The 23,390-nt window shown below is 43.1% G+C and overlaps 1 protein-coding gene across 3 annotated transcripts in view; it reads left to right on the top strand.

Moving 5' to 3' along the window:
- RAP1B (RAP1B, member of RAS oncogene family) overlaps nucleotides 1-23,390 on the top strand; it is a 77,980-nt gene that overhangs the window by 9,975 nt on the left and 44,615 nt on the right. Inside the window, exon 1 of one of the 3 annotated variants that reach the window (XM_065570749.1) lies at nucleotides 6,464-6,512. The exons of the other annotated variants lie outside the window; for them this stretch is intronic. The gene's annotated coding sequence lies outside the window, so the exon portion shown is untranslated. Of the gene's footprint in view, nucleotides 1-6,463; nucleotides 6,513-23,390 lie in introns of those variants that run through there. 3 annotated transcript variants of the gene reach the window in all.

Genomic DNA, 23,390 nt, shown 5'->3' with positions numbered 1-23,390 from the left:
GCTGCCTTAACTGTAAGATCATCCTTTCTCTGCCTGCATCCTTTTGCTTCCTTTACCGCATTCCTTCCAACTTCTTCAACAAGTGATGGCAACAGCCTCATTCTCTACACAACACTGACTCATTCCCTGCGCACAGGTCGGTTCTGTGCATTGAATGAGGCAGGGGTCCTGATGAAAAATAGTATGTAATCATGTAATAAAACCACAGGCAACAGTAATTTTGGAACTTCCTATAAGATTATTTGTATTCTTTTTGGGTTAACTTTTTTAAAAACACAAATTCCATTATTTAGAACTATACTGACTCTTACATGTCATCAGAGTTGGAACTTTCAGATCCGCAGCACAGACTTCTGTCATTCAAAAAGGGGTAACTAGTAAAAGTGGTGGGCTGTTATCCTCCATATGGACCAACCACTAGAAATGTTGGGACTCTGGAATCCTGGATTCAATTCCAGGTTCTGCAGAGGATTATGCTCTAATACAGGGGAGGGCCAACTATGGGCCAGATTTGGCCCGTTAGGGCTTTCAATCCAGCCCGCGGGGTTGCCAGCCCTGTGGCAAAGCGGGGCTAAGGCAGGCTCCCTGCCTTCCCTGACCCTGCGCCACTCCTGGAAGCGGGCGGCACCACATCCCTGCAGCCCCTAGGGGATGGGGGCGGGGCAGAGGACTCCATGTGCTGCCCTCGCCTGCAAGCACCGACCCCCCGCAGCTCCCATTGGCCGGGAATGCGGAACCGCGGCCAATGGGAGCTTCAGGAGGCGGTGCATGGTGAAGCTTCCTGTCCAGCCCCCACCCCCAGGAGCCACTGCTAGACATGCTGGCCATTTCTGGGAGCAGCGGGGTGCCAGGGCAAGCAGGGATCCTGCCTTAGCCCTGCTGCATGCCACTGCCGGGCCAAAGCCCACACCCAAAACCCCTCCTGTACTCTGCCCCCTAGCCCCCTGCCCTGAGCCCCCTCCTGCACTCCAACCCCCTGCACTGGGCTCCCTCCTGCACCCAACCCCTTGCCCTGAGCCCCTTCCTGCACACCGCACTCCCTCCCACACCCCATCCCCCTGTCCCAGCCCTACATTCATGGCCCTGCATACAATTTTCCCCACCCAGATGTGGTGCTCGGGCCACAAAGTTTGCACACCCCTGCTCTAATAGATGCAGCAGAATCTAACTTGTGTGTCCTTCCCCAGCCTACCCTTGGCCCCTCTCCTTTCATTTATACCTCTGCATTTGAGCAAATCAGGCAGCTTCTTTATACTTCACACTGTCTGTGTGTCAGGAAGGAGAGCAAGAGTACAAGAATGTCTCTCTTGCTAGTTCTAGTGCTTGGAGGAACAAATGTAGAAAGTCTTACTTAGCCCTGGAGTAGAACATGTTCAGTCATTTTGTGGGAATCTGTTGCATTCTCAGTTTGGTCAGCATATAGGAACAGTGGGGATGGAATAATATCAATGCAGATGGAATCTTTGGCGAATAATGCTTCTAACATCTCTACTGGGCATAAGATCTACTGATAAAAAGTGCCATATAAGGGATAGGGTATTATATGTGAACTGAGATTTTTCAGGAACTAATAACTTAGCTAAATTTGGGTAGATTGTTGTGTCCAAGACACATCCTTGACTGCAGGTGTGATTCCTTTGACAAATTAAGTCTCTGATCTAAAATATGAGGGAGCAAGAGCTCAGTGATATGGTTGCAAGAAAATGTTAACATTGTCAAAACTCCCTTTCCCCTTGTTTTGGAGGAAATGCCTGAACTGAAATTCAGCTTGAGGCAAAGGTCCTACTTGGAAAACTTCAGCCTAAGTGGTTGAAATTTAGCAAATTTTTGAGTAAATGAAAGCAGGGTCTTATACTGGGAAGTGTTAGCCACTATAAAGGCATTGCTACAAGCACCATCTGTATTTCTCCTGCAAGTTAGCAAAGCTTAGAAGTTCTACTTAAACATTTTAGTGCAAGATTAGGAAAAAAAGAACTAGTATAGAATCTTAAGTTAAATTTGTGTGGTTAAGAACTTGAATCAGGAAGTGACAGAATATGTTGTACGTGCAGCCTTAAAGGTGACTTTCAAAGGAAGAAAAAAGGTGTTTGTACCCTTTAATCTTTTCGTGATGTATAAAGAAGTTCTAGTGCATTAGAAATTTGGGTCCTGTGTAGCCTGGAAGATTAACTGGAGAATTAATGCATTGACATTAGAAGAACAAAGGGAAAATTGAGAGCGGGAAAGATTAGTCTTCTTAAAATCTTGCTTTATAGTAAAATTTTGAAGAAAGGATGTCTTAAAATTGAAGACGCAACCATTTTAGGTAAGGTGTAAGCGCTAACGGTACAAATTCTGAGACTTCCCAAGCACCGATTGAAACCAAATATGATGAGTTAGTATTTCTGATTTTTCCAAAGATTAAAAAATAGACAAACTTTCTTAAAAGGAACTAAACTTCTAGATCTCCTTCATATGTTGTAAAGAAGCAAACGTGCACAAGCTCAGTTTAAAAAAATAAAAATAAAAAAAATATATACACTCACACACACTTTGGCTTTTACCTTTTAACTCTTGTGTATATCGAATAGCCTTTTACTGCAAGATACTATTTTAGAGCTGGTCAAAAGTTTTCTGACAAATGTTAAGTTTAATTGGAAAATACCAATTTGCTGAAGTGAAATGTTTTGGCAAGTCTTTAATGGTTTCATGGAATCTGCCAAGGAGCCCATGTTCCAGACAGTCAGTCAGCCTTGCTCTCAGCACTGCTGGATGACCCACTCTATGGCAGCGCTGTTGGGCTTCGTGCTCCGCAGCAAGGAGCCCAGAACTCTGAGATCCTGGGCTTCAGCTGGGGCTCCTTGGCAGCCCTGGCATGTCAGGATTTCCGGGCTCCCTGCTTGGAGCCAGGAACCTGAAAGTTCCAAGTGCCCCAGCTGTAGCCACTGTTCAACTCTTGGATCCATAATAGGGAGCTGGAAGTCCTGTGACCAACTCTCAGGGACCATGCCTCTGGGGCAGCCATGCAATGCAGATTGCCCCAGGCTGGGGATCTCAAGGTTGCCAGACTCCTGGTCTGGCTGTCTCCCTGTGTTGCCTCACTGGGAGTCTATTCAAAACGAGATGCCAAAATATTGAAACCAAGAACTCTGAATTTTGGTCAGTTCTAACTACTGTATTTCTGAAACATAGTATTCTAACTCTGACAGAATTCTTAACTTTGCCATTTCTTCATTTGAGTGTTTAACTCTGCTCAGGTAGCAAAAAAGTACACGATGGAAGAAACAATGGCAACATTTTTAATGTGCAGCAAGTTGAGGTATGTATCTGCCACATGCATGCCTGCCACAGACTAACTGTCCATACGTGGACCTTGCTGACATGCATTAACAGTTCATTAATGCAGTGCAATCTGGCCCTCTTTGAAATGGGGCTAAATCAGATCGCATTAACAAACTGTTCATGTGCATCAGCAGCGTCCACCCAAACAGTTTATCTCACACTCACCTGCCAAGGACCGACCCACACACCAGCTGAGAACTAATTGTTCCTGCAGACAAACCCTGACAAAACTTAACTAAAATATTATTCCTTAGAACATAGGTATAAAAAGAAGACAACTTCAGCAGAGACTGAACTGATTGATTAAACTTGGGATGGTTTAAAATTTTCATATTGAAAGTTGGTTAAAATTTTAAAATAGTGACTCTTCGACTCAATTTCTGCCCCTAGTACTAAGCTTCCCCCAGAATATCGGAATAATTCTGCTGAAATGATTTGCATGAAATTAACAAAGTTGTACTCTTAACTAGTGAGGTTAGGTGTCAGCAGCAGTAAGGGATCCTCAGATACTTTTATGGTCACAGTATAAACAGCTGTCAGTTCCTCATACTGAGGAAGACTGAGAGGCATTGGCTCACATTTAGAGGGTTCATTTCAGCCACAAGAATTGGGTTTTCTTAATCTGATAGCAGAACTTTTCTGGAGGCTCTAACAGTGTTCCATAGAACACAGGTTTAGTATGACTTATTAAAGTAAATTGACGTTGTCTCTCGAGTAAAGGCAATGCCACTATAATTCAGACAAGTATCTGTTCTTACTGGAAGACCAAGGGAACAAAAAACCCAACTTTATATTTGTTTTAAAACAATTTTGTTAAACTGTTTACAGTAAAAGATTTTTTTTAATCTGGCATGTTGAGAGAATGGGGGGCTGTTAGTAAGTGAAAAATTCCGGTTAACTAAGAAGCAGGGGGTTGGGGTGCAGGAGGGGTTTCAGAGTGCTGGATCTGGAGTGAGGAGCGCTCCCCTCCGGAGGCTCCCTGCAAGCGGCAACCTGTCTCTGCTTTTCCTAGGCGGAGGCGCAACTAGACAGCTCTGCGTGCAGCCTCTGCCTGCAGGCGCCACCCCTGCAGCTCCCATTGGCTGCAGTTCCCGCTCGGGGCAGTTAATGTGGAGAGCAGGATAACAGAGGACCGGATAAAGCGGGTTCTACTGTGTTTTTACATTTTGTGAAAAAATAAAAACTAAAGAGTCTGTATAAAAATGTGAATTCTATGGTTTTCTGTGGCAACTGTTTTCTAGGATCCCTGGTGATAATTCATCCAAAATCACCAGTTGCTAAAATTTTAATGATTTTTATCTCCCTGCTTGTTTATGGCAAACAAAGGATTTGTCACATCAGGATAACAGCAGGGTTCCTGAATTGGGCAGAGCATCATCTAATGTCAATAAAGGCCAGTCACATCAAGGGAACCAAACACATAGGCTGACTGGCTCAGCAGGCAATCAATATAACAAGCAGAATTGAGTTAGAATCAGCAACTATAAGTAGATATCATGGATAACGCAAGCTTGATCTTATTTTTTTTCTGCAGATAATGTTAAAATACCCTTTTTCTTCTTCTTCTTCTTCTTCACAGGAAAAATGTTAGTGAATGATTTCATGTAGTAAAAATAGATTTCCATGTGCTGTCACTTCTGCTAAGTGAGCATTGTCTTCCAAAGAGCCCAATAAGTGTACTTTCAGTGAAAATTGTCATCCATGATTTTTCTTAAGTCTTACTGTGGAAGTTTCAATGTTAACGTGGTCCTTTTCTAACTCGGCTTTCCTGACATTAAAATTATAGTATTAAAAAAGGGGGGAGGGAAGAGATCATCAAACTTAATTTTAGCTTCAAAACATTGTACCACCTCTAGGAATTGTCGCGCTATGGTTTAGCTTTAAGCAACGATTTTTGTAATTTATGAAAGAAAGGAAAGTATCCCAAATATACTGTATTAGATCTCTTTCCAAGACAGGATTTCCATTAGTTAAATGTCACCAAACTAACTTTCTCATGAACTTATCAGTTCGTTTAGGTTGTGGGGTGTTTTTTTTTTGTTTGTTTGTTTGTTTTTTAATATGTAGCTCCATTTGGGATTTTGTCAATTCTCAAACCCTAGCTTCTTGATTGAGACCAGCTAGAGGTCAAATAGACCTGTACAGACAGGTTAAGAGACTTCTGTAAAGTGCACTTCAGCATACACAAACCCTCCTCAGTAGCTCATGAGACCTAAACTTTATAGAAAAGCACAAGTGGCTATAGTAAAGCTGAATTTGTAGCAGTTCAGTATTTCTGCCTGACTAAAATACAGAGCATATAACTTTATTTTTCAAAATGCATCATACAGTTTGTATGCAACTTGTACCTCACAAGGCATTCAAATACCAAAGTACACCTCTACCCCGATATAACGCTATCCTCAGGAGCCAAAAATCTTACTGTGTTATAGGTGAAACTCTGTTATATCGAACCTGCTTTGATCCGCCAGAGCACGCAGCCCCTCCCCCCGGAGCGCTGCTTTACCGTGTTATATCCGAATTCGTGTTATATCGGGTCGCGTTATATTGGGGTAGAGGTGTAGTTATATTTCATTTACATAAAATTTTCTGTTCATACTGTGACCGGTTGGACCCCCCCCCCCCTTTCCAGGGTGCCACCTGATGTGCTGGGATCCCACTGAGCTTGCCCGTTCCACCACCCTGGGCTCCCTCACCCTGTCCTGCTGCACATGCACATATACACACATGCTCCCAGCTGTAGAATCTGATTCTGCAATCAGTTCTGTGTGGGAAGACTCAGCTCAGGGATTGCCCAGCACTCTGGTGCACGCACCTTCTGGAATGTAAACCCAAAATTATATTGTCTTGCACGGTATAAAGATCTATACAGCATAAGCTCATGAAATTGGCCTCTTCCCTCAATGTGGAGGAAGCTATGCACAGCTTCCCCTCCCTCCCGGTTATGAATTGCACAAACAGGGTTTTAGAATAAACAAAAAAACAAGTTTAACAACCACAAACCCTACATTTTAAGAGATAGCAAACCGAGCAAAGCAGATTACTGAGCAAATAAAACAAAACATGCAAACTAAACTTAATACACTACAGAATACTGGCTACAAATAATAATTTCTCACCCTAAATGTTTTAAACAGGTTGCAGAATTTCTTTGTGGACAGACAGCACTTGCTTGCAGCTTAAAACTCCAGGTATATCCTTCACACGCCAGACACCATTCCCAGTCCAGGCTCAGCTCCTGTCCTCGCCTCCCCCCAGCTTAGTTCCTTTGTTTCTTCAAGTATATTCAGCAATCATCTTCCTTGGGCAGGGAGGTGGTATCAAAGCAGCAGCGCAGGAAACTTCTCAGGAAGGAGGGAGATTAGTATCTTCAAAGTCCTATTGTCCTTCCTAATGGCCCATCCAGGCTGTTCGCATGCTGTCTGGTGGGCGTTCCCCAGGTGAAAACACAAATGTAATTATTACATCAGATACAGAAATGATACATGCATACAAATTGGATAATTACATTCAGTAAATCATAACCTTTCCAATGATACCTAAATGACCCATATTGCATAAAACACAGCTTAGTTATGCCAGATTCATATCATAAGCGCATATCTATGAAGAATATGGAGCGTAGGGTCCCACATACTTCATAAATGAATTGTAGTTGGAAGTTACTAGTGTAATTTCTGGCTAACTATATTAAACGGGTGTCATGTGATGGTCAGTTTGAATTCACTATAGAGAAGATGGGCTCTGTATCATTAGTTAAAATTCTTCATTACAAAACTTATAGTAAACATTTTGAAGATAGGCTGAGACATTAGTTTAGATATTAGAGATGGTGATTTGAGTAGAAAACGTTGTGTAAAGATCTTTTTGCACTTTGAGATTATTTTTGAGGAACTAGTTCGCATCTGAACAAATGTTTAATTTTGCCTGCTTTGATAGCTTTTTGTGGTTACAGAGGGAAGGAATAAAACAAGTGTCAGCTTTTCTCATTTGCCAAAATAGGTTCACTTGCAGAGTTGGTAGTCCTATTGCTGGCTATAAACACAGCAGTCCTTTTTATTCTCCTCTTTTTGATTTAAAAAAAAAAAAGTGGTAAAACTCCCACTGACTTGATTAGAGCCCGGATTTCACCCCTAATGCAGATGCATGTAATAGGCTAAATCATCATTGTTGACATAATATAAAATCTTGGTTGCTGACATGTAAAATAAAAAGGGTCATGGAGGAGTTTTTAACCAAAGGGTGGCGGAAAGCTGACAAGTATAGAGGAGTGCGCTGTTGGGACAGAGACATCCTTCAGGGAGGATTTATTGGGGAGATGCTCTGTATCAGGGGCAGGCAAACTATGGCATGCGTGCCAAAGGTGGCACCCGAGCTGATTTTTCAGTGGCACTCACGCTGCCTGGGTCCTGGACACCGGTCTGGGGGGGCTCTGCATTTTAATTTAATTTTAAATGAAGCGTCTTAAACATTTTAAAGACCTTATTTACTTTACATATAACAATAGTTTAGTTATACATCTCTACCCTGATATAACGCTGTCCTCGGGAGCCAAAAAATCTTACCGGATTATAGGTGAAACTCTGTTATATTGAACGTGCTTTGATCCACCGGAGTGTGCAGCCCCGCCCCCCAGAGCTCTGCTTTACCACGTTATATCCAAATTCGTGTTATATCGGGTCGCGTTATATCTGGGTAGAGGTGTATATTATAGACTTATAGAAAGACACCTTCTGAAAAAGTTAAAATGTATTACTGGTACGCGAAACCTTAAATCAGAGTGAATAAATGAAGACTCGGCACACCACTTCTGAAAGGTTGCCGACTTCTGCTCTATATCCTAGTAAAGAGGGGAGGAGTTGCTAGAGTACAGATATGAACTGAAGAGAACCAGTCAAATGAGTCGCATTCAACTATATAACGTGGAAGCAGACAGCTACATATTGACAAATTTTATACGTGCTTGTATACAAATACAATAAGTCTAAATACTAAGATGGGTGAACTTGAATGCCTGGTATTAAATGAGGATATTTTATAATGGGCATCAATGGGGGACATAATAATACCAGGTACGAAATATACAGGAATGATAGAGTAGGTTGTGCTGGTCACGGAGTGGCACTGTGTGTCAGAGAGCACAGTCAGCCATCGTTTAAAAAAAAAAAAAAAAAAAAAGAATCAAACAATACTATACAATCTCTATGGATAGAAATTCCATGCTTGAATAATAAGAGTATCGCCATAAGAATATACTACTGATGATGGAGATTTTGAAATGCTCAGGGAGATTAGAGAGGCTACAAAAACAGAAACCCCAGTAATAATGGGGGGATTTCAGCTATGCTCATATTGACTGGAAACATGTCTCCTCAGGATAAGATGTAGAAATGAAATTTCTAAATACCATTAATGACTGCTTCTTGGAGCAGCTAATCCTGGAACCCACAAAGAGAGAGGCAATTCTTGAGTTAGTCCTAAGTGGCGTACAAGAACTAGTTCAAGAGGTGAATATAGCTGAACAGCTTAGAAATAGCGGCCATAACGTAATTAAATTTGACATTCTTGCGGGTGGGAAGGAATACCCAAAAAAACCCACCATAGTAGCATTGAACTTCAAAAAGGCAAACTATTAAAGAATCAGGAGGCTAGTCAAATGGAAATTAAAAGGAACAGTCACACGAGTGAGATGCATGGAAACTATTAAAAAAATTATAGTAGAGGCTCAAATTAAATGTATACCCCAATTTTTTTTTAAGCTGACCCCCCCCCCCCCCCCCCCAAGCCATCATGGCTAATCGGAGTAAAAGAAGCAGTTAGAGACAAAAATACATCCTTTAAAAATTGAATGTCAGAGTCTACTGAGGAAAATAGAAAGGAACATTTACATTGGACTTGCCAGAGTGTAAGTACAATTAGGCAGGCCAAAAAAAGAAACAGAATAACTGGGAAACTTTTTTAAGTACATCAGAAGCAGGAAACCTGCCAAACAGTCAGTGAGGCCACTGGATGGTTGAGGTGCTAAAAGAGAAGCTAAGTTAATTCTTTGCATCCATCTTAACTGCCAAGGATGATGGAGATTCCTATTCCGGAGCCATTCTTTTTAGGTGATAAAAAGAATGTCCCAGATTGAGGTGTCAATAGAGGCAGGTTTAGAACAAATTGATAAGTCAAACAGTAATTTTGTCATTAGGACCAGATGGTATTCACCCAAGAGTTCTGAAGGAACTCAGTTGTGAAATTGCTGAACTACTAACTGTGGTTTGTAATCTGTTGTTTAAATCAGCCTCTGTACCAGATGACTGGAGGATAGCCAATAGAACGCCAGTTGTGTGGGGGGGAGAGGTTTTTTTTTTTTTTAATATAAAAGGCTCACAGGCTGATAATCCTATGATCATCTTTGAACTGATAGATTCAGTACTAGGCAAATTGGTTGAAACTATAGTAAAGAACAGAATTATCAGACAGATGAACATATGTTTTTGTGGAAGAGGCAACACTGCTTTCTTATGAAGGAAAATAATGCCTCATCAATCTATTAGAATTCTTTGAAGGTGTCAACAAACGTGGACAAGGTGATCCAGTGGATGCTTGGACTTTCATAGACTTTAAGGTCAGAAGGGACCATTATGATCATCTAGTCTGACCTCCCGCATGATGCGGGCCACAAAGCCGTCCCAACCCCTTTCCCTTGACTCTGCTGTTGAAGTCCCCAAATCCTGTGGTTTGGAGACTTCAAGTAGCAGAGAGTCCTCCAGCTAGCGACCCCCGCCCCATGCTGCGGAGGAAGGCGAAAAACCTCCAGGGCCTCTGCCAATCTACCCTGGAGGAAAATTCCTTCCCGACCCCAAATATGGCGATCAGTAGAACCCCGAGCATGTAGGCAAGATTCTCCAGCCAGACCCTCATTGGCCATTGATACTATTTACCAGCGATGGCACGCTGTTCATTTGACTAGAATCATGTTATCCCATTAAACCATTCCCTCCATAAACTTATCTAGCTTAATCTTAAAACCAGACAGGTCCTTCGCCCCCACCGTTTCCCTCGGAAGGCTGTTCCAATATTTCACCCCTCTAACGGTCAGAAACCTTCGTCTAATTTCAAGCCTAAACTTCCCCACGGCCAGTTTATACCCATTCGTTCTCGTGTCCACATTAGTACTGAGCTGAAATAATTCCTCTCCCTCCCTGGTATTTATTCCTCTGATATATTTAAAGAGAGCAATCATATCCCTCCTCAGCCTTCGTTTGGTTAGGCTAAACAACCCGAGCTCCTTCAGAAAGACTTTAACAAGGTCTCTCACCAAAAGGCTCTTAAGCAAACTAAGCAGTCATGGGATAGGATGGAAGGTCCTCTCATGGATCAGTAACTAGTAAAAAGATAGGAAACAAAGGGTAGGAATAAATGGTCAGCTTTCACAATGGAAAGAGGTCAATAACCGAGCCCCTCAAGGATCTGTACTGGGACCAGTGCTATTCAGTGTATTCACAAATGATCTGGAAAAAGTGGTAAACAGTGAGGTGGCAAAGTTTAGAAATAGTACAGAATTACTCAAGATAGTTAAAACACTGAAATTCATCTGCCATTTTGTTATCCAGTGTTGATAAATGCATAGAAATGAACATTGGGAAGCAAACAATCCCAACTACACATACAAAATGATGTCTAAACTAGATGTTACCACTCAAGAAAGAGTTCAAGTCACCGTTGTGAATAGTTCTCTGAAAACATCTTAATGTGCCATAGCAGTCAAAAAAGCTAACAATGTTATGAACCATTGCAAAAGGGATAGATAAAACATTAAATATCATAATGCCACCATGTAAATCCATGGTACATCCATACCTTGAATACATGCATGCAGTTTTGATTGTCCTAATCCAAAAAAGATATATTAGGATTGGGGGAGTGCAGAGAAGGGCAAAAAAAAATGATACGGGGATATGGAACAGATTCCATATGACTAAAGATTAAAAAGCTGGATTGCTTAACTTGGAAAAGAGCTGGGGGAGGGGTGTGTTACAACACAAGAACCAGGGGTCACCCAACTAAATTAATAGGAAGCAGGTCTAAAATAAACAAAAGGAAGTACTACTTCACACAACATGTAGTCAATTTGTGGAACTCATTGAGGATGTTGTGAAGGCCAAAAGTATAACTGGGTTCAAAAATAATTGATAAGTTCATGGAGAATAAGGTGATGAATGGCTATTAGCCAAGATGGTCAGGGATGCAACCTCATGCTCTAGGTGTCCCTAAACCGCTGACTGCCAAAAACTGGGACTACGTGACTGGGGATTGATCACTCAGTAAATTGACCTGTTCACTCCCTCTGAAACATCTGGGACCGGCCACTGTCGGAAGACAGGATACTGGGCTGGAAGGGACCATTGGCCATATTGGGTCAGTCCATCTGTACTAACAAGGCTTCAGCTGACTAAATAGTGGAGGTTTTTTTTTTTCTATACTTCAAATATACACAAATCTGTAGAATGTTTGAGGCCTCTCCTGGGACTTGATAAATAGAAAGTACATTTCTTAAATCCAAAACTAAAGGTGATCAGATAATTCTTTAGTTGAAAGTAATTGGTACTGATGAAATATTCTTCATTCTCACTCTTAATTGTTTGGCCGTGATTACTAAATCCCCTACCTTTTTCTAATCTCAATAAGAGCAAAATAGTGTCTTTCTGTAAAATATAGTACGAATAGATTGGGGATAAGAATTTCATTGAAATGTGCTGCTTTTTAGTTTTTTTTTTTGGGTGGCTTGATTCTGTGATTATCCTATGAAGTCAATTTAGTTGATCTTAAGACAAACCCTAATTAACTAGTCTTATAAAAAGTAGTTGATAACAAATAAAGAAAAATTTGTGTATATTAGTGTGCACATTTCCTAATACTTTTTTCTGTGCCTTGTATATTTTTAGAAGAATAAAGTGTTTCATAAACTTAAACTTGAAGACTCAAAATAAAATGAATTCTGTTGTTCACAAATTAGTACTTAATTGATTATAACATTACAAGACTTCTTTTTTAAAACCTTCCTTGGAGCCATCACTAATCAAATAAGTTACAAGTTAAAATAGTGTAGTGTAGATTGCAAAAATTAGTCTGTCCTCGTAGACAGGAATTGGTGAATGGACAAAGTCAAGGCCAAGACTTTTCAAAAACGACTGATTTTTTGGGTGACATAAATATTGGATGCTGAATTTGAAACCAAATAAAGAGCCCTACTTTTCTAGAAAGTATGGAGTCTTCTAATATTGGGCCATCATGGATGTGATAAAAATGCTCCCAAAAGGGAGCGTTTGCTTGCTTGCCTTAGTGACTAGTTTCTCACTTAAGTCCCAACAGATTGTTCTTCAGATGTTGCATGTCTCTACAGTTCCTTTAGTTATTTCACCTGGATATGAACAAAAAGTAGCTTACTCACTCCTTAGTATCTTGTCATTTGGGAGGGATTGTGGACGCAATTACTGGGTAAGCCTTTCCATCTCCCAATAAGATCCCAAAATTTGAAGTTGAAGGAGTTGAGCAAAATTTTTCCTTTTTTTTTTTTTTTTTTTTTTAATTCACTTTTTATTTCATTTCCTCCTGAAACTGATGGAGAGCTTAATATTTTGACAGAATCTGGTTCCTTGATCAAGTATCACTTTAGACCTCAAATGATTACTCCAGAGTGGCTGAGGAGCGTTTGGCAACCTCAGAACTACTTCCACACCTATCAGTGAGTCTGGAAGGGCCCTTCTTCAACCCTGCCCTTACCATTAGCAAGCACTGACATGGTTGATGAGAAGAGCTCTTTTCTTTAATAATAATTAATAATAAAAAACCCTAGCACAAGAATAGCAGTATTAAAGATTTTCAGAACCATTTTAATATCAACACCGCTTACTACAGAGCATAGGCGGTCTTCTCAGTCTGATGCTAATCCCACTGAAGTTTGGCGACTACTTCCCTTTCAAACATTCTGGATTTGTTCCAGAATGGCTTTGATAAATGTTTCTCAACTCCTTGTGGACCTAGACTTTGTCCTCTACTGCTTTTGAAATCAAATGGCCCACCCAGTGGGGACCCATCCCATTGTGACTAAAGAGCCATGTCCTACTGTAGGTCTCTCCTCAAATCACCGGTTCCTCCAGGGAGCCTCAACATGATATTCAGATCTTGAAACCTCTCTCTGTACCCCCTCAGTGTACCACTATTTTCTCGAAAAGTTCTCCCTGTTGGTAGTCTGCAATTTCTCTTCCTTACCACCTCATTCTTCTTGAAATAGTACTTTTCACTTTTCCTAGCTTTCTTACTAAAGTAATCTCTCTTCATTATGGTCAGAAGACCTTCCTTCAGCTTCTGCACTAATCACAGGGTATGGAAGGCAGTCTTCTTGATGGTGGTTCAACACTTGTAGGTCCCTATAGACCTACTTGTTGTGGACACAGACATTAGGGAAGTTCCATTCTTCCCTATTCTCTGTGGGTCCTTGAAGGGTCTTGACACTTCTTAGAGGGTCTTCTCCCACTGGATCTTAAGTTTTGGTGAACCCAGGGCCAGCTCTAGGCACCAGCAAAACAAGCTGGTGCTTGGGGCGGCACATTTTTAGGGGCGGCATGGCCGGCGCAGAATGCCGCCCCTAAAAATGTGCCCCGGCCACCCTAGTTCACCTCCGCTGCTGCTGCCACGGCGCGTGAAACAGCTGATTCGCGCGCCGCTACTCGCCCTCCCTCCCAGGCTCTGAAGCTGTTTCGCGCGCCGCGGCGGCTCAGGGTCTCCTCCTCCCTCCCAGGCTCTCAAGGTTTGAGAGCCTGGGAGGGAGGGGGAGAAGCGACGCCCGCGCCGCGGCCACTCGGAGTCTCCCCCTCCCTCCCAGGCTCTCAAACCTGGGAGGGGGGGGGAGACTCCAAGTGGCCGCGGCGCGGGCGCCGCTTCTCCCCCTCCCTCCCTCCCTCCTAGGCTTGAGAGCCTGGGGGGAGGAGGCAGGGCTGAGGATTTGGGGAAGGGGTGGAGTTGAGGCGGGGTCGGGGGCTGGGGTAATTAAAGAACCGGGGTGGGGGGGGGCGGCCAAAATTGTTTTTGCTTTGGGCGGCAAAAATCCTAGAGCCGGCCCTGGGTGAACCACCTTGTTTGATCTTAACAACATGTTAGAGCCATGACCAGTTGTAGGGCAGAGGGATGCATTAATAGATGGGGCACAGAATGGGCACTTGGATCTCCATCCACACCTTTACCATGCACTTCTGTTTGCATCAGCAAGTGCAACGTTCAGATATAGAATCTTCCAAGCAGTCATTCTGATGCATCCTTAAAGATTCTTACCAGGGGAAAGGAGTTGGTTTATTCAACAATGCACTTCCTCTTCCACCTCACACTCAGCGTCTTTTATTCTTGTCACTTCAACCCCTTCAGTTCACTGGTCACTAATTTCCTGGCCTCTGCGTACATTTGTACTGTTAGATCCATCCTCTGCCCTGAGGAATTGAGCCACAAAGCCATCAAGAAGCTAAGAAGTCTTGTTGAAATTGGGTATAGAAAAATTCCTGTTTGTAATGAACCTGGAGGGGATTGGGTGTTCATCTATGTTTTCTATTTCTTCTCTTGTCTCTCTACCCCCGTGACCAGGAAATAGGAAGCATTCTGTGATTTGGAGAGGCCATCCTCAGTCATATCTGTGCATGTATGCACAATCATGGTGTTAGTAGTATTAAGGGCAATTATCACAGCACCATGACACAGAGCTAATTTGTGAATTCTCTACTGAATTATTTGAGAAAGCAATTTGTCAGTTTGTGGGCAATATTGGTAAGGTTTGTTTGGATGATATTTGTTCCTGCAAGGGAAGTTCCTGCTTCTATTTTTAGACTTCAAAACATAGGTCTAGTGCTAGCAGAATCCGCAACTATATTAAACTTGTCTAATCTCAACATGTAAATCCTGTTCGTGAACGTAATGGGTGTTGGACTTTAACAGCCAGGATGTAGAGGTTTGACTTGTAAGCTCTCTAGGTTTTTTTTCTTCACTCCCTTTTCTTGTTGCTGTTCTGCCCTGCTGTGGTAATGATGGTCCCTTCCCTCTCCAAGTCTACTCATTATTCCCTGCCTGGAACTTTCTTTCCTAGTGCTGCTGTGGTGCAGAAGTGGCAGGGCTATGAGGGAAGGGGAAATGTCAGTGGCTACCAAATTAGTTGAGAGCAGCCAGTAGTGAAGAAAACAAGATCAAGGCTCCATTGAGTGAGTAAACTAAGGGCAGAGGAAGATTGAATATATAACTTAAATTGATACCTGTGCCAGTTGGTAAAAGTGTTCTGGAAATGCTACTTCTCTCCCCTTTCTGAATCCAAAAGGTGAATTTAAAGCTCTATTTTTTATATATAGGTGTTAGAATAAAAGGTTCTGTGAATCCTTTGAATAACTAATGAAGTGTCTTTATGAAAACAAATTAATGTGTGTTTACATTATGAAGTAACACAGCCACCTGCTGGTCACCCCTCTTCCTCCCTCTCCCCCTCTCCCCGCACTTCCTGCATTTTTTTTTCTTTAACCCACAATTTAGGGATTAGTTATACCTATACTTATTTGTGCAGAAACACAATTTATGAGCTTAAAAAAGTATATCTGTGTAAACTCTTTGGAAATTGAAGCCAATAGAATAGTTCAAACTTGAATATTGAATAACAGTTAGGAAATATAGTTATAAAATACCCAGTTTTATTCACTGATTAGCTGTCAAGATTTCAGTCATTTATCAAAAGATAAATTTGTCAATGAGATGCCACAATTTTAACTTCCTGATACTCCTTAAATTCCTAGACTGTCATCAGTGAAGTACAGCTAGTGTAAATTAATAAATTAAAAAATAAATTTAAGGTACTACACCCACTTCAGGTCATTTGACAATATTTGTAGTTTTGCAATTAAATATTCCTTCTTTATCATCCTATGCCAGCACAGAATGTGTAATGCATTCTCTTTCAGCAGGTAAAGAGAAGAAAACTGGTTTTTGGTGATGTCACCATTTATGGGTCTTGCTCACTGCCAGGGTCCAGTTGTTTCCAATCTCTAGGAGGTGGAACAAACCTCTGCCGGCTGTTCTATGACTTGGGCATCCTTTTTTTTTTTTTTTTTTTTTTTGCCCCCCCCTTCTTGACTAACCTAAAACTAGGGCCTACAAGATTGCAGCTCTCTTGGTACTAGTCAGTGTTCCCAAGCTTGTCTTTGTTCCTTCCCCCACTCTGGCTCAACCTTCCTTAAGGGTTGATGAGCTGGCTTGGTCAGTATCCTGTCTGCATCCTTGAAGTGGAGCAGCAAGGGTGATCTGGCAGCCTTGCCAGGAATGGTCAGCCCCATCCACTCTGAGAGAAATGTGATGGTTTTTCTCTGTTGGCAGCTCTTGCTAGTGAAGGTGTGACCTATTGTGCCAGGGATCCTTTTCCCATCCTCAATACCTCCCATCCACACCTCCACAACTGGAACCTGGAAAAGAGGGTGTGACTGTCACCGTCTTTTTCCACCTGTTCCAAGAATGCACTATGGAATGATGTGGGGGAATGTGGGTTTCTTCCTTTCTGGGAGAGGAAGGGTTTTTGGGGGGGCCTCTTGCTTCCTCATTTCTCCTCACTATCTGGACAGCTATTTAAACCCCTTTAGGCTCTACAGGAGTTTCTCTTATGGCTGACAAAATCTTGTTTCCCAGTACAAATACAAGTTATCTGGCCAAGTGTTAGGTTTCCTGGGTCGTACAAGAACAGAGGAAGCTGAGGTTGGAATGAGTCCCAAGATACTGGGACGACAGCACTGAGCTTTCCAGGTGACTGGTAGGCCTGAAAGAGTGTGGAATAAGGTTAACTGAATTAGTGGGAGGAAGACTGGTTGAGCAGGTGACAAAAAGCAGAGTTGTCAGAGGAAAGGGAAGATGGCCCTAGTGCCTGGCTTTCCTGGTGTGGCTGACAGGCAGGTGTCAGGGAGAAGCTTTCTTCACAGGCTGCTTGAGACTGAGTTTGAATGTGAGTGGAGAGGAGATTGGAGAAGTCCGGTATTTCCTTCAGTTATATTTCTACAGTGGCTTATATTTACCAGAAAAGCAAGTGACTGTGTAATTTCCCAATCAAGTCAGAGTAGCATATGTAGTAGAATTGATTATTTGCTGGTGCTAAATATGAGTTGACTTAATATTGGGAGGGAAATGGCTTCTCATATAATGTTACAGCCTGGCAATTGGACATTTATGCCAAGAATCTTCCAGTCTTGAGTGCCAAAAATTAGGCATCTAAATAAGTAAACTGATTCCCCCCTCCCTTGCCCCTCCCCCCCCCCCAAAATGTTGTACCTCCAGTGGTTTTCCATTTCAGCACTGGTTGCCAGGTTGGGTGCTAACACTTCAAAAACTGGGAGTGTTGCCAGCTCTCATCAGTGGTCTGTCTTGAAACCCCAGTTCCTGGAGTTACGTGACTGAGAATCTCGGCTTTTACTTAAAAAGGTAAGCTCAAAAAACAAGTAAAGAAAAATATTTTGCTGTTAAAACTTCATGATTCTTAAACCAGTCTCAAGTATTTTGAATGCTTGAGGTTGGCAATGCTACGTCACCTGACTTCAGGAAGCCAGATTTGAAAAATCTTGGTTTATCTTCTACTGCCAGGACATGTTAGTGACTCTTGTTCTTCCACCCTACTGTCTTGCAAGCCCACTACTGCAACTCATCAAGCCTCTTCAGAATATACCCTCATTACTCTCCCGCTAAACTTGCAACCTTGTTCTAATGGCATAATCTCAACAAAAAGAATCAACGAAAACTGGATAAGCACACCATTTGGATGTATCTGCAAAAGTGACAAATTGCACATTTTTAACTTGTCATTGGGTTTTGGCGTCTACACTTCACTGAGATGAATTGGTGATAGTTCATATTTCTTAGCTATTGAGGACATTAAAGTCTCCTACATTACAAAGCTAGGGACCTAGTTACAATACAGCTTAAAATATGTAGTGAGGATGGGTCTTAACAGTATAGTGACTAGGTTCTGCTGTCTAGCAGCCACCAAAATTCAAGGGCAGGCTGGGGAGGTGGCAGAAGACCAGTTCTCAGAGATAGGGAGGCTGGAAAGAAGGTGGGTTTTGTGTGGTTGGATTTTTTTAACCTACAACAGGGATTGGCAACCTTTGGCACGCGGCTTGCCAAGGTAAGCCCCCTGGCGGGCTGGGCTGGCTTGTTTACCTGCCGCATCTGCAGGTTCAGCCGATCGCGGCTCCCACTGGCTGCGGTTCGCTGCTCCAGGCCAAGGGGGGCTGTGGGAAGCGGCGCGGGCTGAGGGATGTGCTGACCGCCGCTTCCCGCAGGGGGCTTACCCTGGTGAACCGCGTGCCAAAGGTTGCCGATCCCTGACCTACAACTATATCCGCTTTAAAAGCGTCTTAACCTCCACATGAAATTCACTGAAAGTACTAATGTTGCTTATCATTAACTTACCAGTCTGGAGGAGTTCCTTCTATGTTGAAGCAATGTTGAACATCTAGTCAGTATTATTCCACTGCTGCCACCTCCCTACGCTTCCAACTGTTGCTTGCTGAAGGTGTGAGAATTTGTGTGATGAGTAACTCTGATCTCCCACATGGCAATGTGTTACACAAGAACAGAATCAACTAGCAGCTGGCTTTTTGTTTCTCATTCTACAGCTAGTATGCTGTTGAAAATGTCTGTTCAGTCTGTTGACTATTCTTAAAATTATTTAGACTAGGGGAGAGACTGTAGTATGCACATACCTGGCATTATGCTGGTTCTTGAAGTGGATAATTTTGACTACAGTTTAGTTACTAACTGAATTTGAAGGCTGATTAAATAATTCTGTCAGACTGGGTTTTTGGAAAACTTCCTTTTAACCTTGCAAGGAAGAAGTTGGTTGATCCTGTTCTGGGAGCCTTATAGTTCAGAACAGTTATACCGTACTCCCAAGCACTTCCTTCCCAGAGGATTTTGTTGCTGAAGCTTTCTGGCACTGCTTCTGTTCCCAGGCTGTTCTGTATATTTTAAAAATGCAGTAATATGAACTCCAAAGTATTATCTCATTAAAACAGATACTGTGCCAGAGGATTGGAGGGTAGCAAATGTTTTACCTATACTTAGGGATAATCTAGGGAATTGCACTCCAGTAAGCCTTACCTCTGTACCTGGCAAATTGGTTGAAACTAATAAGTAGAATAAAACACCTGGAAGACCATGTGATAAGGGTTTAACCTGCACAGTTACTGCAAAGGAAAATCCTGTCTCGCTAATTACTTCAAACTTGAACATGTCAGAGTAGTGTATATTAGAGAAGTGGTTGACACGACTTATTTAGACTTGCAAAAGTCTTCTGACAAGGACTTTCAGGAGAGGCTGTTAAGTAGTCATGGACTGAGAGGCATAGTTTTGTCATGGATCAAACACTGACTAGAAGGAGAAAAAACAGTTTAATAGTCCATTTTTATCATGGCAAAAGGCGAACAGTGGAGTGTCTCAAGGTTCCTTACTAGGCCCCATATTGTTTAATGATCTGGAAAGGAAGGCTGAGTAGTCAGGTAGCAAAATTTTCAAATGCCATAACAGGTTATTTAAGACTGGAGGACTGTGAGGAACTTGAGTGATCTAAACAAACTAGATGAACGAGCAACATAATGGCAAATGTTCCGTGTTGATGCATGCAGGGCAATGCAAGTAGGAGGGAAAAACTTAACCTTACAATTTGCAAGGTTCTAAATTAATTGATCAACTTGGAAGGGACCTGGGCATCCTCTTGCAGAGGTCTTCACTGAGCTGTTCACAATACTGTTTGGTTTTTTTGATCAAAACTATACAAGATGGGGCTACATAAGGAATGTGATGAAGAATATGGGAAACATTAAGCCACTGTATACATTAATGATGCAGAAACCTCTAGAATACTATGTGAACCACTACTCATAGTGTATCCCAAAAGGATATTGCAGAATTGGGGGGGTGGGGGCATGGCGGGGGTAGAGAAGGGTGACACAGATTAGGAGCATGGGAAAAACACATGAAGAGATTGAAAAAAATGGTTGTTTACCTTTAAAAAAGAGATGACAAGGTATGATATAGAGAAGATGGATCGGGAGCTTCAGTTCTCCTTGTTTCTTAACACGAGAACAGGATGACATTCAATAAAATTACAAGGTGCAAAATTAAAACTGATAGGAAATTACTTTTCACACATTGTGTAATTAAACTAGAACTCAATTGTAGTAAGTCATTGAGGCCAAGAACTTATCAAGAATCGCAAAAAAATTGATATTCTTGATACAGGATCATTAAATCGTAGAAATGTAGGCCAGGAAGGGACCCCAGTAGGTCTAGTCCAGTCCCCTGAATTGAGTCAGGACTGTAAGCATTACCTAGGTCAGTGTTTCTCAATGACCAGTCCGTGGACCGGCGCAGGTCCCAGAGATCTCCCTGACACAGTTTAGGAAGTCAGCAATCCAGCCCCTGGTTTCAAAAAGGTTGAGAAACGCTGATCTAGACATCCCTGACAGATGGTCTTCAAAACCTCCAAACAGGTTAGACAATGACCGATTCCACAACTACCAGAAGTGTTGTTCCTGTGCTTAACTGCCCTTAGAGTTAAGTGTTTTTCCTAATGTTTAACCTAAATCTCTCTTGCTGCAATTTCAACCAAGGACTTCTTGTCCTGTCCTCAGTGGTTAAGGAGAACAATTTATCATCCTCTTTATAACTACCTTTTACATACTTGACTGTTTATATTCCCTTTCAGTCTTCTCCTGACTAAATAAACCCAATTTTTTCAGTCTTTCCTCATAGGTCATGTTTTCTAGACCTCTAATCGCTTTTGTTGTTCTTCGAGTGATTGCTCATATCGATTCCAATTAGGGGTGTGTGCACCGCATGCATGGTCGTTGGAAAGATTTCCCTTAGCAGCTCCCGTCAGCTCGGCTGTGGAGCCCTCTGCAGTGGTGCCTTCATGGTGCTCAATATGTCACCCTGCCAACCCGACCCCCCTTCAGTTCCTTCTTACCATCCAGGACAGCCGTTGAAACAGCATTTGCTTGCTCAGCAAGGACTTTCATTAGCGTTTCTCCCTAGTTCTAGTTACTCGTTTTAGTTTACATAGTAAACAGTTTAGATAGTGAGGTTTGGGAGCAGGATCTCTCCCCAATCCCTAACCTCTCCTCGGGCTCCGGGGCATTCCGTGAGCCCAGGGCTTGCTTAAAGTGTCTGGGGGAAGCACGCCAGACTGAGGTGCAAAGACTCTGTGGCAGACTCCGGTCTCAATTCTGCCAACCGCCAGGGGTGTGGAACGCAAATACTTCGTCCCTTCCGAGGGCTCCAAATATCTGTTCTCACACCCGCAGCCTTGCTCTCTGGTCTTGTTGGTGGTTAACAAGAGAGAGCATCAGGAACAGCAAGGCCTGGCCCGCAAATCTAAGGGGGCAAAAAGGATGGACCTTTTCAGTAGGAAGGTCTATGCCCCCGAGGGACTTCAGCTGAGGATAGCTAACCAGCAAGCTATCCTCAGTAGATACAACTTCAACTCATGGGCCTCCATGTTAAAGTTTAAAGAGCTGATCCCTGCAAACTCTAGGACTGAATTCTCCGCCATTGTCGAGGAAGGGAAGGCGGTGGCCTGGATCTCGCTGCAGGCATCCCTAGACTCAGCGGACTCAGCAGTCCGTACCCTCTCCTCAGGCATAGCCATGAGGAGGACATCCTGGCTTCTGGCATCCAGGTTACCCCCGGAGGTGCAGCAAACCCTGCAGGACCTTGCCTTTGAGGGCGCGGGGTTATTCATCGAGCAGACAGACTCTAAGTTGCACAGCTTGAAAGACTCCATGGCTACCATGAAGTCATTGGGGATGCACATGCCGGCAACCCAATGCAAGCACTTCAAGCCCCAGCCGCAACAACAGCAACCATATCTTTCTCAGCCGAGGCAGGATTTCTATAGACGAAGGGGCAAGAACGACATGTGCAAGCCTTCCAACCCCCCTTTGGGGCAGGGCCAAGGCCAGTCCAAACCTTAATCCGCTTCTAAACAGGCCTTTTTGAAGGTGCAACTGAGGACGGTGCACCTGTCTCTCCACCAGATCCTTACCCGTGTTTCCTGAACTGACTGTCCCACTTCTGCTGTGCTTGGTCCCAAATAAATCAGGCCACTGGGTTCTTTACACAGTAGAAGTGGGATATTCTCTCCAATTCTGCTCCTTCCCTCCCTCCCACCCACCTTCCCCATCTGTCTTCAGGGACCCTTCTCATAAGCAGCTCCTTATCCAGGAGGTGTAGTCGCTCCTTGCCATAAGGGCAGTGGAGGAGGTTCCTCAGGAGCTATGGGGCAAGGGATTCTACTCCCACTATTTCCTACCCCCCCCCCAAGGCAAAGGGGGGGGTCTCAGACCCATTTTAGACCTGCGAGGGCTCAACCAGTTCATGGTAAAATTGAAGTTCCGCATGGCCTCCCTGAGCTCTGTTATCCCGTCCTTGGATCCGGGAGACTGGTACGCCATCCTCAACATGAAAGACATATACCTTCACATAGCCATTCGACCTGCGCACAGACGATTCCTGCGGTTTGTAGTCTACCATGAACACTACCAGTTCACGGTCCTCCCCTTCAGCCTGTCGACATCCCTCTGAGTGTTTACCAAGTGCATGTTAGTTGTAGCAGACTCTTTTGGAGGGAGGTGCAGGTATACCCACACTTAGACAACTGGCTTTCAGGTAGCAGGTGGAATCTCAGGTCTGCTTAGTCAGATCCACTTCTGAGAGACCAGGGGGGCTCCTCACCATGAACAAGTCAACCTTATCACCGACCCAAAATATAGAATTCATCAGAGCAGTGCTGGACTCGGTACAGGCAAGGGCGTTCCTGCCAGAGACCCGGTTCCAAGCCATAACAGACATTATGCAAAACTTCAGGCAGTATCTGACCGCTACCACAAGGGGATGCCTGAGTCTCCTTAGCCACATGGCAGCCTGCACTTACATGGTCCAGCATGCCAGACTGAGGATCAGGCCCCTCCAAGTGTGGCTCGTGTTAGTATACCACCCAGAACGTGACACCCTGGACT

The sequence above is a fragment of the Chrysemys picta genome, chromosome 1, assembly GCF_011386835.1.
Source record: "Chrysemys picta bellii isolate R12L10 chromosome 1, ASM1138683v2, whole genome shotgun sequence".
Classification (NCBI taxonomy): Eukaryota; Metazoa; Chordata; order Testudines; family Emydidae; genus Chrysemys; species Chrysemys picta.
This window is presented reverse-complemented; position numbering and strand designations above follow the sequence as displayed.